At 36.7% G+C, this 12212-nt stretch overlaps 1 long non-coding RNA gene across 1 annotated transcript in view; it reads right to left on the bottom strand.

Moving 5' to 3' along the window:
• LOC136690681 (uncharacterized) overlaps positions 1-6195 on the bottom strand; it is a 45824-nt gene extending 39629 nt beyond the window's left edge. The window contains exons 1-2 of the long non-coding RNA XR_010801748.1: positions 5966-6195; positions 5231-5322 (exon numbers count right to left, since the gene is read on the bottom strand). This is a non-coding gene — a long non-coding RNA (uncharacterized lncRNA). The remainder of the gene's footprint in view (positions 1-5230; positions 5323-5965) is intronic.
• Between the last annotated feature and the right edge of the window lie 6017 nt (positions 6196-12212).

Below are 12212 nucleotides of genomic sequence, written 5' to 3'. Positions count from 1 at the left end.
TTATTGGACACAATGAAGACCTCCACACATAAGCTGTATCAAATACAAACAGCACAAATAATACCAAAATTACTTAATCATAAAAACACGCCAGAAGCTGAAGAGCATATTTTCCATTCTACTGTGCAATATTCATTTTCTTTATTGTTTTATGTCAGTGAATGAGCCAAGGCTCATCAAAGGCTGCAGTAGCTGATGTCAGCCTGAACAAGAAATAAAGGAACAGTCCATGATTATAGTTGCAGTACTGCAATGGTAATGTACAAACGCAGCAGCTCTAACTACTGGAAAATGTACTCTAACATTCCAAATATAAGTGCACACTTGTGCCCTTCATCAGCTCCTCGCAGCATCTCTCTCGCCTGGCTGTGATTTACTATCAGCACCCCATTACCTTTTAAAACAGGAATTTTAAGTGATGCAGGAAGACAGACTACAGCACAGAATTTAACGATTGTGCCATCTGGGGCTGGGCAAGTGCCGTAGCGTCTGATATCGATCATGTTTCTCACAGATGGCCAGAAAAAAAAACTATACCATCTGGAACCAGGTACTGCAGCTTTGGAGAATAAAAGGGGAGGAGGACAAAGTTCACTCCCAAACTTTTCTTTTTTCCCCCCATTTAACACTGTAATATTGATGACTTGCAGTTTCGGTGTGGCACTTTGTTGTGGATAATGAAAAAAAATAAAGTACACCTTCTCACTCTCTCTCTCACTCACTCTCCTATTTTTGATTTAGAAGAATAAAGCAACCGTGAAAGATAGGCATTTGAATATCAGGCCTTTCTCTATATTGCTCACTCTAATATTAATATGAGGATAATTGTATTTGGCTCTGTAAATATTTTTATTACTTATTGTTATTTAAAAAGAAATTAATTTTAAAATATTATTTTAACTGATATAAAAGTAATGACTTATTGTATTATGAAACATGAAATGCCTCTTCTTTTCACCTGGGATTGTCTAGTCGCCTCACTATCCTCACTGATTAATATTTCAAAGGAACAATGACTCCACCTAGTGGCCATAGATAAACATTACTATTCTCAACTGTTCAACAGATTACATTCAGATTATTTGCTGTTTCTCAGCAGTTGTCAGAAAGCAGTTTTCTAAAATTCTGCCACCTTATTCACTACAAAAAGGCTTTCAATTATTTGTTACTATTTTACTTTTAATTTATAAGACTGTTTAACACTGACGTCACGTCCATTAAATTTGCATTAAAGTGTTAGGGTTAGTATGGTCAGGAAATACACATACACAGTTAAAACAGAAATGCTATTTGGACATATTTTAAATAGACTTTACTATGCATTTCAGATTTCAATAATCAAAGAATCAAACTCTCAGTATCTGTTTGGACCTTTATGACCATCAGATGGCGCTGTCGCATAACATTTAATTTCTAAACACACTGCACTTTTACTCTGAAAAGCAATCATGATCTGTACATAGTCAAACAATGCACACTGGCCCTGTAAGTAGCTAAGGCAAATATATCCATTATTTATAATTACAGAAGTGTGAACTGGGCCTGTCGCAATTATTTCATAATTACCTGAGAGCATCCTTGAAGAGCCCTGGAAGTGCACATCCTGGGAAGTGGAAGGGTGAATTAAACATATTCAAAGCATCGGAAGCTTGAAAACATTTTTTCGAAAAACCTAGCATCGCTAAGACAGACTGAACAGTGTATTATTCCCTTAAATTTAGGATTTTACAAAGCAATCACCATGATTTACAAATACGCTGTTTCTAATTAATCTTAACAACAAAAAGAAACAAAGACCCCAATTGTACAGATAAAACAGCAAAATTACAGCAGAAAGATTTACATTTTTAAAGATAATTAAAACTATTTTAAAGCAATTAAAACAAAGTGCAATAATAAATAAATCAAAAATAAATCATGATATAAAATACTGCTGCTGTAAAGTGCTGTTACAGAATAAATAAAGAATATTTTAAACTGAGCTGTAAGCCTGCTAAAATATGAATGCTTTTAATCTTTATTTAAACATGTAAAGTTGGGGATCTTATAATGTTCTCTGTAAATCGGTTCCATTTAGGAGCAGCAGAGCAATTAAATGCTGCTTCTCCGTGCTTAGGTTTCACCTGAGGTAGAACTAACTGACTAGTTCCTAAAGATCTGAGGGGTTCCTCGGCTCATATCTCTGTAGCAAATCTGATAAATACACTGTTCCTACATCATGAAGACATTCACAGACCAGTAACAACCAGTAGTGTGATCTCTTTACTCCTAGTGAGGACTGCATTTTGCGCCCATTAATAGGTTTTGAGCAAGTTTGTTAGATTTAAGGGTTCTCAAGTCCCTCATATGCAGCCAATCTGTGCCTCTCACTGCTGTTCCCAAATAGAATAATCTCTGTTTTATCTTTATTCAGCTGCAGACAGTTTTGATCACAATGGATCACAGGTAATGGCCTTCAAGAAAGTGTCACCTGACAGGCACTTGCAAAAGGGAAAATAGTTAATATATTTGCCCTATATTAGTTGTAGACGTGGCCAAAATGTCTTTCACTATTATTTATATGAAAAGGCTTAAATTTGTGATTGTGATTAGCCCAAATATAGCCGGCCATTTCCACATTAGGTGAAAAAAACCTCTTTTTTAATCTTGTGCCATTACTCATCAGACTCACAGAACACCGCTGTGCTTCAACTACACAACCTACGCTACTAAATTATATCCACTAGATTTATGGCGGTGAGTTATTTATATGCTTTAAAGCCCTTGAGAATCTGGTCTGTCTGTCCCAGCAAGTTTAAGGTTAAAAAGAAATATGGTGAAGATCTGGAGAGATAAGAATTGAAACCAATTAACTGAACAAAAATCATTGTTAAAATATTTTACACATTGGAGGTATACGCAAACAAGTCATAAAAGCTTACAGTCACCAGGTAATTTAAACCGCAGGCCTAAACTGTCACGCATGCCTCAAATCACAAGATTTCACCATCTCCGTCTATAACAATGCATAAGTATAAAGCACAGCTTAAAACAAAAATAAAGAGTTGTAGCAGCCATCAAATAGACTGAATTTTATCCGATCCTTAATCCATGTTTTTTAGATAACACAAGAAACAGCTTTGAGGAAAGCACTATGAACATGCACAGAGAAAATGTACTAGTGTTGTCTACTGAGCTAACAGACACATGCAAATCAGCCCATGACAATAATGCCCTGACTGGAACCGTTCTATTAATACAAACATTAAGGTTTTGTGTTCACAGTCGATTAATGAGCAACAGTTACCAACTTTCACACAGTAAAGTATAAAATATTTCCAGCTACAAAAACCATTTACCCTATGAAATATTGTGATATACAATTTGTTTTCGATTTAACTGCTTCATAGAAAAAAAGCATTGTGGTCTATATATCCACAATTAATCAATATGGCATGCCATGAATGCTGTAAGCATACATTTAAAAAGAGTTTGAAATTCAAAACCTAGCAATTTGGCAAGTCAGCCCTTGAAAACTGTCCAGCTCATCATAGTCAAAATCATCTGAGTTAACTATTTGGAATGAAAATATAATCCACAGGCTCTTTAATGTGGTAACAGCTGCACCAGGAAGAATGCACCACCAAGATATTACAGCAAACACTAATGCAAAAAAAAACAACTGTTATCATGAGCTAAAAAGCATCACCCATATTTATGCTGAATAAGATTTGACAGGCTGAATGATGGATTTGCTCCAAAGTGGTGGAGGCAGACAAATAAATAATTAAAATAGAAAACTATTCAAAAACTATTTGACATCACTTAACTTCAAGTAAAAGACCAGGATCTAACCACAGATTGGAATACAGGTATTAAAGCAGTTCATGAAAACAAGTTAAATTAATAAATGTAAAAGTGCCCTTTGTATGCATGCATTATATTTTTTATAGAATGTGACCTCAATGTTAATTTGACACAGTATATTAATTAAGGCATTTAAACCTGTTAATAGGTTAAAAATGTGTTTTTGCTTCTGTAATGTACTCACTTAGCAACATACACACTCAGAAATAACAAGAAATATCTATCAGCAACTACACAATATATTCCAGTGTGTGTACAATGGAGCCACCAGCATTGTGCCCTTTAGGCTTCAAAGTTTACATAAACATTCAGTGATGCTATCTTTCCTGAGAGGGAGATCAGCATGAGATAGTCTAGTTTTGCATGACTTGGCACAGGCTTAAAAATAATTAGATTAAAATGGTATGTATGGTTCCAAATAAACAACAATGCTACAACGTTCTCCTGATAATCTACAGAATACTCTACATATCTGTGCTTGTGTAAACTTGTGTATGAGTGGTAACCCTGTAAGTCCATGAACAGGCCTGCTTGAGTTATTAATTTCTAATTCATATTGGTAACGACCGATCAACTTTAATTTACAGTAGCCCCTTGAAAGCTTGGACTCCTAACAGTACATGTCTTCATCCAATGTTTAAACATTTATATTCACAGTGGGAAATCTAATAGACTATACCTTCCTCAATACACTGCAGATTAGCAACAACTTTTACCAAGGGTGAAATGGCAGAATCTACTAAAGGAATTGTGCTTGTTTTTTGAAGAACAGCATACTAAATTGTCCAGTTTTAGTGCAACAACACTTTGAATTATTTTAAAGCAGCAATAAAAGCTTGAAACCTATAACATTTTTTTTATTTAAAAGCTAATATAAATCCCAGAGGGGGGTTATCAGAGGACCACCCTGTGGACAGAAATATCTGGTATGACTGGTACACTGGGGCTAAGCATGTGTAGATGGTGCAAGAATGCAAGGAGCTGTTCACAATCTAGAAATCATCATTGTGTGGAAGCATTTCTGTTCTGTGGGCAAACAGAGCAGTGGCCACTGGTGGGAGGGCATCTTCAACAGGGAGCATTTCTGCTGTGGGGAGCAGCACCAGATCAATTTTCCACTGCTACTGTCCCCACATTCAATTTATTGAAAGACAAGGTGTATGGGTTGTATGCGTTTGTGCATGCAGAGAGGGGTGCTCCCTTGCAATGATGTTTTCTGCTTGCAGATGGGTTCTGCGCCTTGGCAAAAAGGATGAATGTGTGCGCTTCTGGTTATTGCCTTTTTAGTTTTTTTTTATGTTTGTCAATTTCATTATCTACACATCCGAAGTCTCCAGGATATGTCCAGAGTTCTCTTTTGATTTGATTAATTCACTTACAGTACCTCTTAATTTTCTGTCCTCACGCGTGTGCTCCTCTCCTGGTCTTCCTCATTCACCGCCCTCATTTACCCCCCACCATTTTATTTTAATAATGCTGAAAGAACAAAAACACATGAATCAATATTCTGCCAACAACAGTACTTCGACAGCAGGTATTCACATAAGTTTAAACCTAGTTATTTTTTGTCTACAATGCAGATGCTACATTTTCTTTAGAGAACTCTTATTAAACAAATGTTGAAAACTGCACAAAAAATTAATTTTTAGAATATCTTAAGAGGAAAAACACTGGTTCATAAGGAATATAGAGATTTTAAAGGCTCCAACACTTACTGAATGTTAGGTCCAATGCTAAATTTAACATGAAAATATACTAACTTAGAAATAATATAAATATTTCAGACAAATAAAAAAAATAAATGTGCAACAGTTCAGTCAAACAACCCAAAATGATCAAAATAGCCACTATTCTTAAAAAAAATACATGGTTTATTATCTATGTAACGTTACATTAAAGGTCATTAGCAGGTTAGCGCTAGACAGCCTAGTATCAATACCAACCTGATTAACCTTAGCTAACTGGCTAACGTGTTGTCAAGCTTACTGCAAAAAAATCAATAAATTCGTCAACTAGACATTCGTCTAGGCCTAATACTAACAAAGTTTGAGAACATGGCAGGTGTTTTTTATATTTATATTCTATATTTTTCTCACTACTTTACACATCGTGAGGTTACCTGCTGCAGAAACATCCCGTAGAAAAATTGTATTGATTCTGAATCGACTGGAGGCTCCTCGTCCGAATATATTTCGCTTTTAAAACGTCTCTGGATCAGCGCAACGCATTATAATTCATTTTTTACAGCTGAGCTACATCCACGAACTTCTGTTAACCCTTATTATTGTACTACTGAAGAGGAAGGCTGTAAAATGGACAGGGAAAACGGCCCTGCTGATCCATTTTAACTTCTTCAAATCGAAGGCTACATCACAAATGTCTGCCTACACACTTTATAGAGCCCTGCAAGTTAGGAAACCTTCCTTCCTCTACAGTCCTCCACAAAAATAAATAAATAAATAAAAAAAACTAAACTAAAACTAAAAAAAAAAATAAAAAACTATGAAGTGGTGATACTTATAATTGTATATAAATGGCCATTTGTGTAATGAATTATTTGTGTGTAAATATTTAATCATTCTTCATCAGCACTACATAGGGAGCAGGGAGGAATTTTTAGTTCTTTTGGGGCCTATATCAGCCCCTGATACTCTTTTGTCAGTCACTGGGCACAGGCCTACTTACACTGATTGTATTTAGTTTAAATAAATTACTAAATATAACGATATGAAAGTCTAACATTGTCCTATCCTGCCACTGTAACATGCATAATCATAAGCGCATCTGACAAGTGCCTTAGATGTACATATGTTCGCTGCAGTTTATGGCATCAGTTTAATTTTTATTTGTTTTTTCATTTTAATACTTTACTAAAGGTTTTTTGTGACATACTTTAATCATAATTTCATAGTAATCCACAGATATTTTACTCAGTGTCTTCAAAGTATATTTTTGATTAATTCATTTAAATAATGCATCCATTTTATGATATTTTTTCCCTCTGCTCAGTTTCTCATATTTGTTTTTCTCATGTGCTTTTCCCTTGCCTCTGTCGTCTTCTGTTTAATCATTAGAGAACTTGAATCAAATGTCTGTAAGCTCTTTAGTTATCCGTTTGATTTTAAATTACACAAACATAACTGAATTAAATGAAACCTAATTTTGGAAGGCAGAGAGAGAGAGAGAGAGAGAGAGAGAGAGAGAGAGAGAGAGAGTGCGTGTGTACTTGTGCACGCACACACAGATACACACATGCACATATCACTTGTAATTTGGCTGTTGCAATTCCATGATAGGTAATTTGAATTGTGATAGATGTTATATAAAATTTCAACTGATCTGTGGCATGAAGTGACCTTTTTAGTAAATGCAAAAACATATTATAATACCATGAAATGTACAGGTAACTGAATCTTTAAATGTTAGTTTGTATGACATTCACCAAACCAATCTGACATGAGCATAAGTGTCACTGTAACAAAAAGTCAGTAATTTATGTTCACATCGGCAAACATCAGTGGTACAAGCGAAAAACGACATTGTTTTCTGTTTTGAAACACTGACAACGTAAAATCATTAGATTTAATCATTATTCCAGTAGAAATAGAAAGAATTGACGTGTGAAAAATACTTTTGTGAAAGAGCATGAGAACAATTTAAACATTTTTTATTGTAGGCTCTGGTAACAGTCAAGGGGCTTGTTCAACATTTATCTGTAAATTGAGTGACCTCTAGGGCTGCAGTCCCAGATCTTAATGGTGATCAAAAAGTTATTATCTCTAAGCAATTGGCTGTGTTTATTTGTGTGTGTGTGCATGAATGTGTGTGTGTGCATGAATGTGTGTGTGTGCGTGAATGTGTGTGTGTGTGACTGTGTGTGTGTGTGTGTGTGTGTGTGTGTGTGGGTGGATGTGAGTTTGTGCATGTGTTTGTGCATGTGTTGTTCCATCTGTCTCTCTACAAAATGTACAGCCATTTTAATGGGAAAATAAATAAACAAATAACTACACATCTGTACAAAATCTTTGGTCACAACTGAAAATTTTATTTAAATTCTTTAAATGGGCTGTAAACATGTATTTGCTTGGAAAAACTTTCATATTATGTAAATTGTGCAAATATACAAGTAAATAATAAATTTGATTTTTGATTTTATGTATGTGACTGAGTGATTTTAATCATTTCCAGAGCTTATGGAAGCACAGTGTTTACAGTTAGTTTATTGAATCAGTGTATTGTTAAATTTAATCAGGTGCTGCTGAATTCCATCCAGAGCACTGAGAAGTCGAGGAACAAACTCATAGTCGTTGCACTGGATGTCTATTTAATAAACAAGTTAATCCCATGGTTAGAAGCATGATTGGCATGTAGCACCAAGTCCAACATGGGGAAGTCATACTTTCCCCAGGAGGATTGGATATGGGATTTAAAACTTGAGCGGCAAAGGTACTTAAAAAAATTGCAGACAAATGATACAATCCTGACACTGATCGTCAGAAGTCATTTGAAGAAATAGATTGTAAGTATATAATAGTCCAGTATGAGTCCTTCTAATACTTACAACTGAGAAAATGTACAGTCAGTCACTATCTATCTCCCCCACCTGACCTGTAATTGAAATGATATATGAACTAGTTGTAAGTGAGTTCTCAGAGTTGTCTCTAAAGAGGCTATAGAGGTACAGAGAGAGGACCAACTTAAACACATCACTGTCTGATACATTATCTATATGAAGTGTCACTATGTCACTGTCATACAGCTCCAGAGTAGTTCGGGGTTTGTTGGTTGAAACCGATGTTCAAGCCAAGCAAAGACATATATATGATCCTTTATATACATATATACCCCCCATACATACACACAAACCCCATTTACAAAAAATGTTATAAAATGCCATTAAAACAAGCACCTGTGCTTTTTTTTTATTCTCCTGAACCTTTATTTACCTGACAAATGTACAAAGAAAAGACTTCAAATATTTTCATTGACCAAAGTATGTTATTTAAATATAAATCTGAAGAAATAGCAGCCAATGTAATAAAGCTAGACACAAGTGTTGAAGGTGGGTGACCTTTGAGCCTTCAGATTGCATAAGTGTGCTGTTGTCAGATAAAAAATAGTTTCAAAATAATTAACATATCACAGATTCTTGTTTTAATGACACCCTGTATGTACATTCCAGTCTTAAAGACCAGTGTGTGTGTTCTGGAACCTTAACCCAAGAATTATATTTTTATTTTATGGCTTCACTGTAATTTTAGGAATTCTAATATTGTTAATAATGCGACCCGATTATTGTTTTAAAATAACTTAGAGAATATACTCTATTAATACATGAAGATCTACTTGTAAATACATAATTTAGAAACCCTTTCTTCAGATTGCATAAGACCTGGGCATAGTGCTGTATGTTATGTAATGCAATGAAATATACTACAGAAAAAAAAATACTCCATGCTATTTGTACATTTTTCCTCTTAATCTGACAGACGTGAGGATGATCAAAAAGAACATCATCACATTAGCTATGGTCGAAAATGAAAGGACAGAATAAAGACAATTTCCTTTGATATATTTGTTTTCGTGGGGTATTGGGGGATATCCTGGGCTGCTTTACAGACATGTCTGGAAAATTCTGACAGACCTCAATGTGTTTTCTCTCTGAACTGAACAGAGAAAAGTGCTGTAATGTGTAAGTCTGAGGAGCTCTTGGGAGGTATGAACTGAGGGTCTCGCTCTGGCTTTGATGCGGAGTCGTGCGTTAGGGCTGAGATGGTTAGCTGGTAGTAGGAGGCAGCTTTGGGAACAGAAGAATCACTGGGGATGTGGTTCTTTTCGCCCTCTTGCTTTCCATTTCTCTTTGCTTTCCCTCTCTCTTTGAGTTTCTCTCTCTCTTTTCCACTCTCAATGGGCCCTTCTCATTTCTTCTCTCTGTTTCTGTTTTTTTTTTTTTTTTGCATTCTTTGTATCATTCTCTTTCCCTTTTCCTTTCTTCCTCTATTTCTCTCCGATTCTCTATATTGCCTTCTCTCTCTCTCTCTCTCTCTCTCTCTCTCTCTCTCTCTCTCTCTCTCTCTCTCTCTCTCTCTCATTGTCTATTTAAGGACTGGGGTACAAGGAAGAGGGAAACACACAGCAAGCTTTAATGTGTTAGTTGTTCCGAGGCCTCTTATGTTATTGATTATCTATGATTATATTCTCAAAATCCATAGCCGAGTCAGATTAAAACAAAAAAGGCAACCATGCTGTTTGTAGTGGCCTACCGACGTGGAGCCTGGAGGCTCTTAGATCTGTTTGTTGCTTTCTGTCTTATGAGATAGAGCAGATCTGTTTTTGTCATGCACCAACAATGATCACAAACACACTCTAAATATACAGAAAATGAAGGACACTACAGAGGTCTATTCCATGAAGTCCAGCACAAGAATGAACACTTTAACTTCTTTTCCATTATGTCCATTCTGATGTTGGTGTATGAATCCCTCATAGCTTTGGATTATTAACTTCACAGGAGAAGGAAAATCATTCTTACAAGTGCCATATTCTGTGTGTCATGACCAAATCTCAGGTGATCAGTTGATGGATTTTAGTAGGTATCACCATTGCCTACCCCAAAGCAGGCTGGGGTTCAGCTCCCAGATCAGCAGGAACATCATGCTATATTCATCCATTTAGTCATTCTATTTAACCACTCCATTCTGATAAGGGTCACGGTGGGTCCCGAGTCTATCTGGAATCATTAGCCCAAGGCTAAGAATGCCAAACTATTTCAGGGCATCACTCACTCAAACAGTCACTCACACACTCATAGCTGTGGACAGTTCTGCATTGCCAATAGACCTACCAGGTGTTTAAACCTCTGGGGGAACTTAACAAAAACCTCACCGACAGTCATCTGAGATGTAGATAGAACGCAGGACCTCAAGATCCTTGAGCGGTGACACCTGTAGCCCTACAATGTCAAACAACCATGCTATATCAGTATTAGACTGGTTAGATACAACACTATGATTATTGGTATAGGAACAAGAAGGGTATGAGGTGTAAATGGGTGGAGGTAATGTACTGCAGGCTCTTTTGAAGCTGTGTTTGTATTTAGGAACTGTATGGACTTTGTAGTAAATGCAAATATTTACTACAATATTTTCTTTACACATGTGCATTAAACTCAATTTTCAATAAGATGGATCCTAATAAGGGCAGCACAGTGTGACAACAGGTGTTACTCTCGCAGAGCTGCAGGAACTCGGGGTGGTGTTTTTAAGGCCCACGTCGAATTACTGTTTGTGAGGAGATTTGTGTGTTTTCTACTTGTCTGCAAGGGTTTCCTCTGGATGCTCTGGTTTCCTAATGCATCTGAAGAATCTGGTAGGTGCATTGGCCAAACACTAAAGTGTAAGTTGTGAGTGTGTGATGTCCTGTTACAGTGCCCTGTCCAGGGTGTGTTCCTTCCTTGCACTCAGTAATATATGTGTGGGCTCTGGACTCAGTTACAGACAATGAATAAATGAAAGATTGGGTCCTACCCTAAATGGATCTGCTTACATCTTTCATGAAAGGTTCACTCAACATAAAGCACAAATGCCATTTTCAAATGCTGTGAAGAATAAATATGGAACATTGTTTTTTCTTATGACAGTAAGCATATACAAAGCTTTATTTGGCTACTTTAAAGATGTTGCCTCATACTATGACTCAGACATGTGAAGTTAATTGCAGAAGAAAAGCTGAAACCCCGGCTCTCAGCCTTTATCCCTGCCCTGAAACCACACCAAGCTGTGTGAATAAAATAAGCATAATGACATTAAAATGATATACTCTAGTCTGGAGCAGTTATTCTCAACGCTTTTCTGAGTCAGTGAGACAAATTCAAGGCTTTTGAAGGCAAGCCCACATTGTGGCTCATCTATGTCAAGGCAAGGATGGAGGCATGGACGTCCCGAACGCCTGCCATCCGGCTTTAGTCGTCATCACTCCCAATTTCCCCATGCAGACTCTGTCCCCATCCGTTTGCACTGGCTGGTGTTTTAGAAAGAGCAGAGCCCTGTTATTTGTCACTGGTTGACTGTGTTGCTGTGTGGGTATGAGGACCGCAGAAGGCCTGGAGGCTCGGCTGTACTCGGAGCAGTGGTCCAGCCAGAGGGTCAGTGGAGAATGGGACTTTAGTGGAACCATGTTTTCTGTATATGAAACTGACATGCTTGAGCATGAGCAGTAATTAGAAAAACGTGATGGGGAAATGCACAGTTTAACAAAGAAACCATTTCTTTAGCAGAGTAGGGGTCTGCTCTCCACAAGCATTACTTCATGGGGCATGTTGCCTTTTGGTTCAGGTCACACAACAAATCATTTGTTCACTGCATGCA

The sequence above is a fragment of the Hoplias malabaricus genome, chromosome 3 (genome assembly GCF_029633855.1).
Source record: "Hoplias malabaricus isolate fHopMal1 chromosome 3, fHopMal1.hap1, whole genome shotgun sequence".
Classification (NCBI taxonomy): Eukaryota; Metazoa; Chordata; class Actinopteri; order Characiformes; family Erythrinidae; genus Hoplias; species Hoplias malabaricus.
Note: the sequence above shows the minus strand (reverse complement) of the source record. Positions and strands in the feature narration are given on the sequence as shown.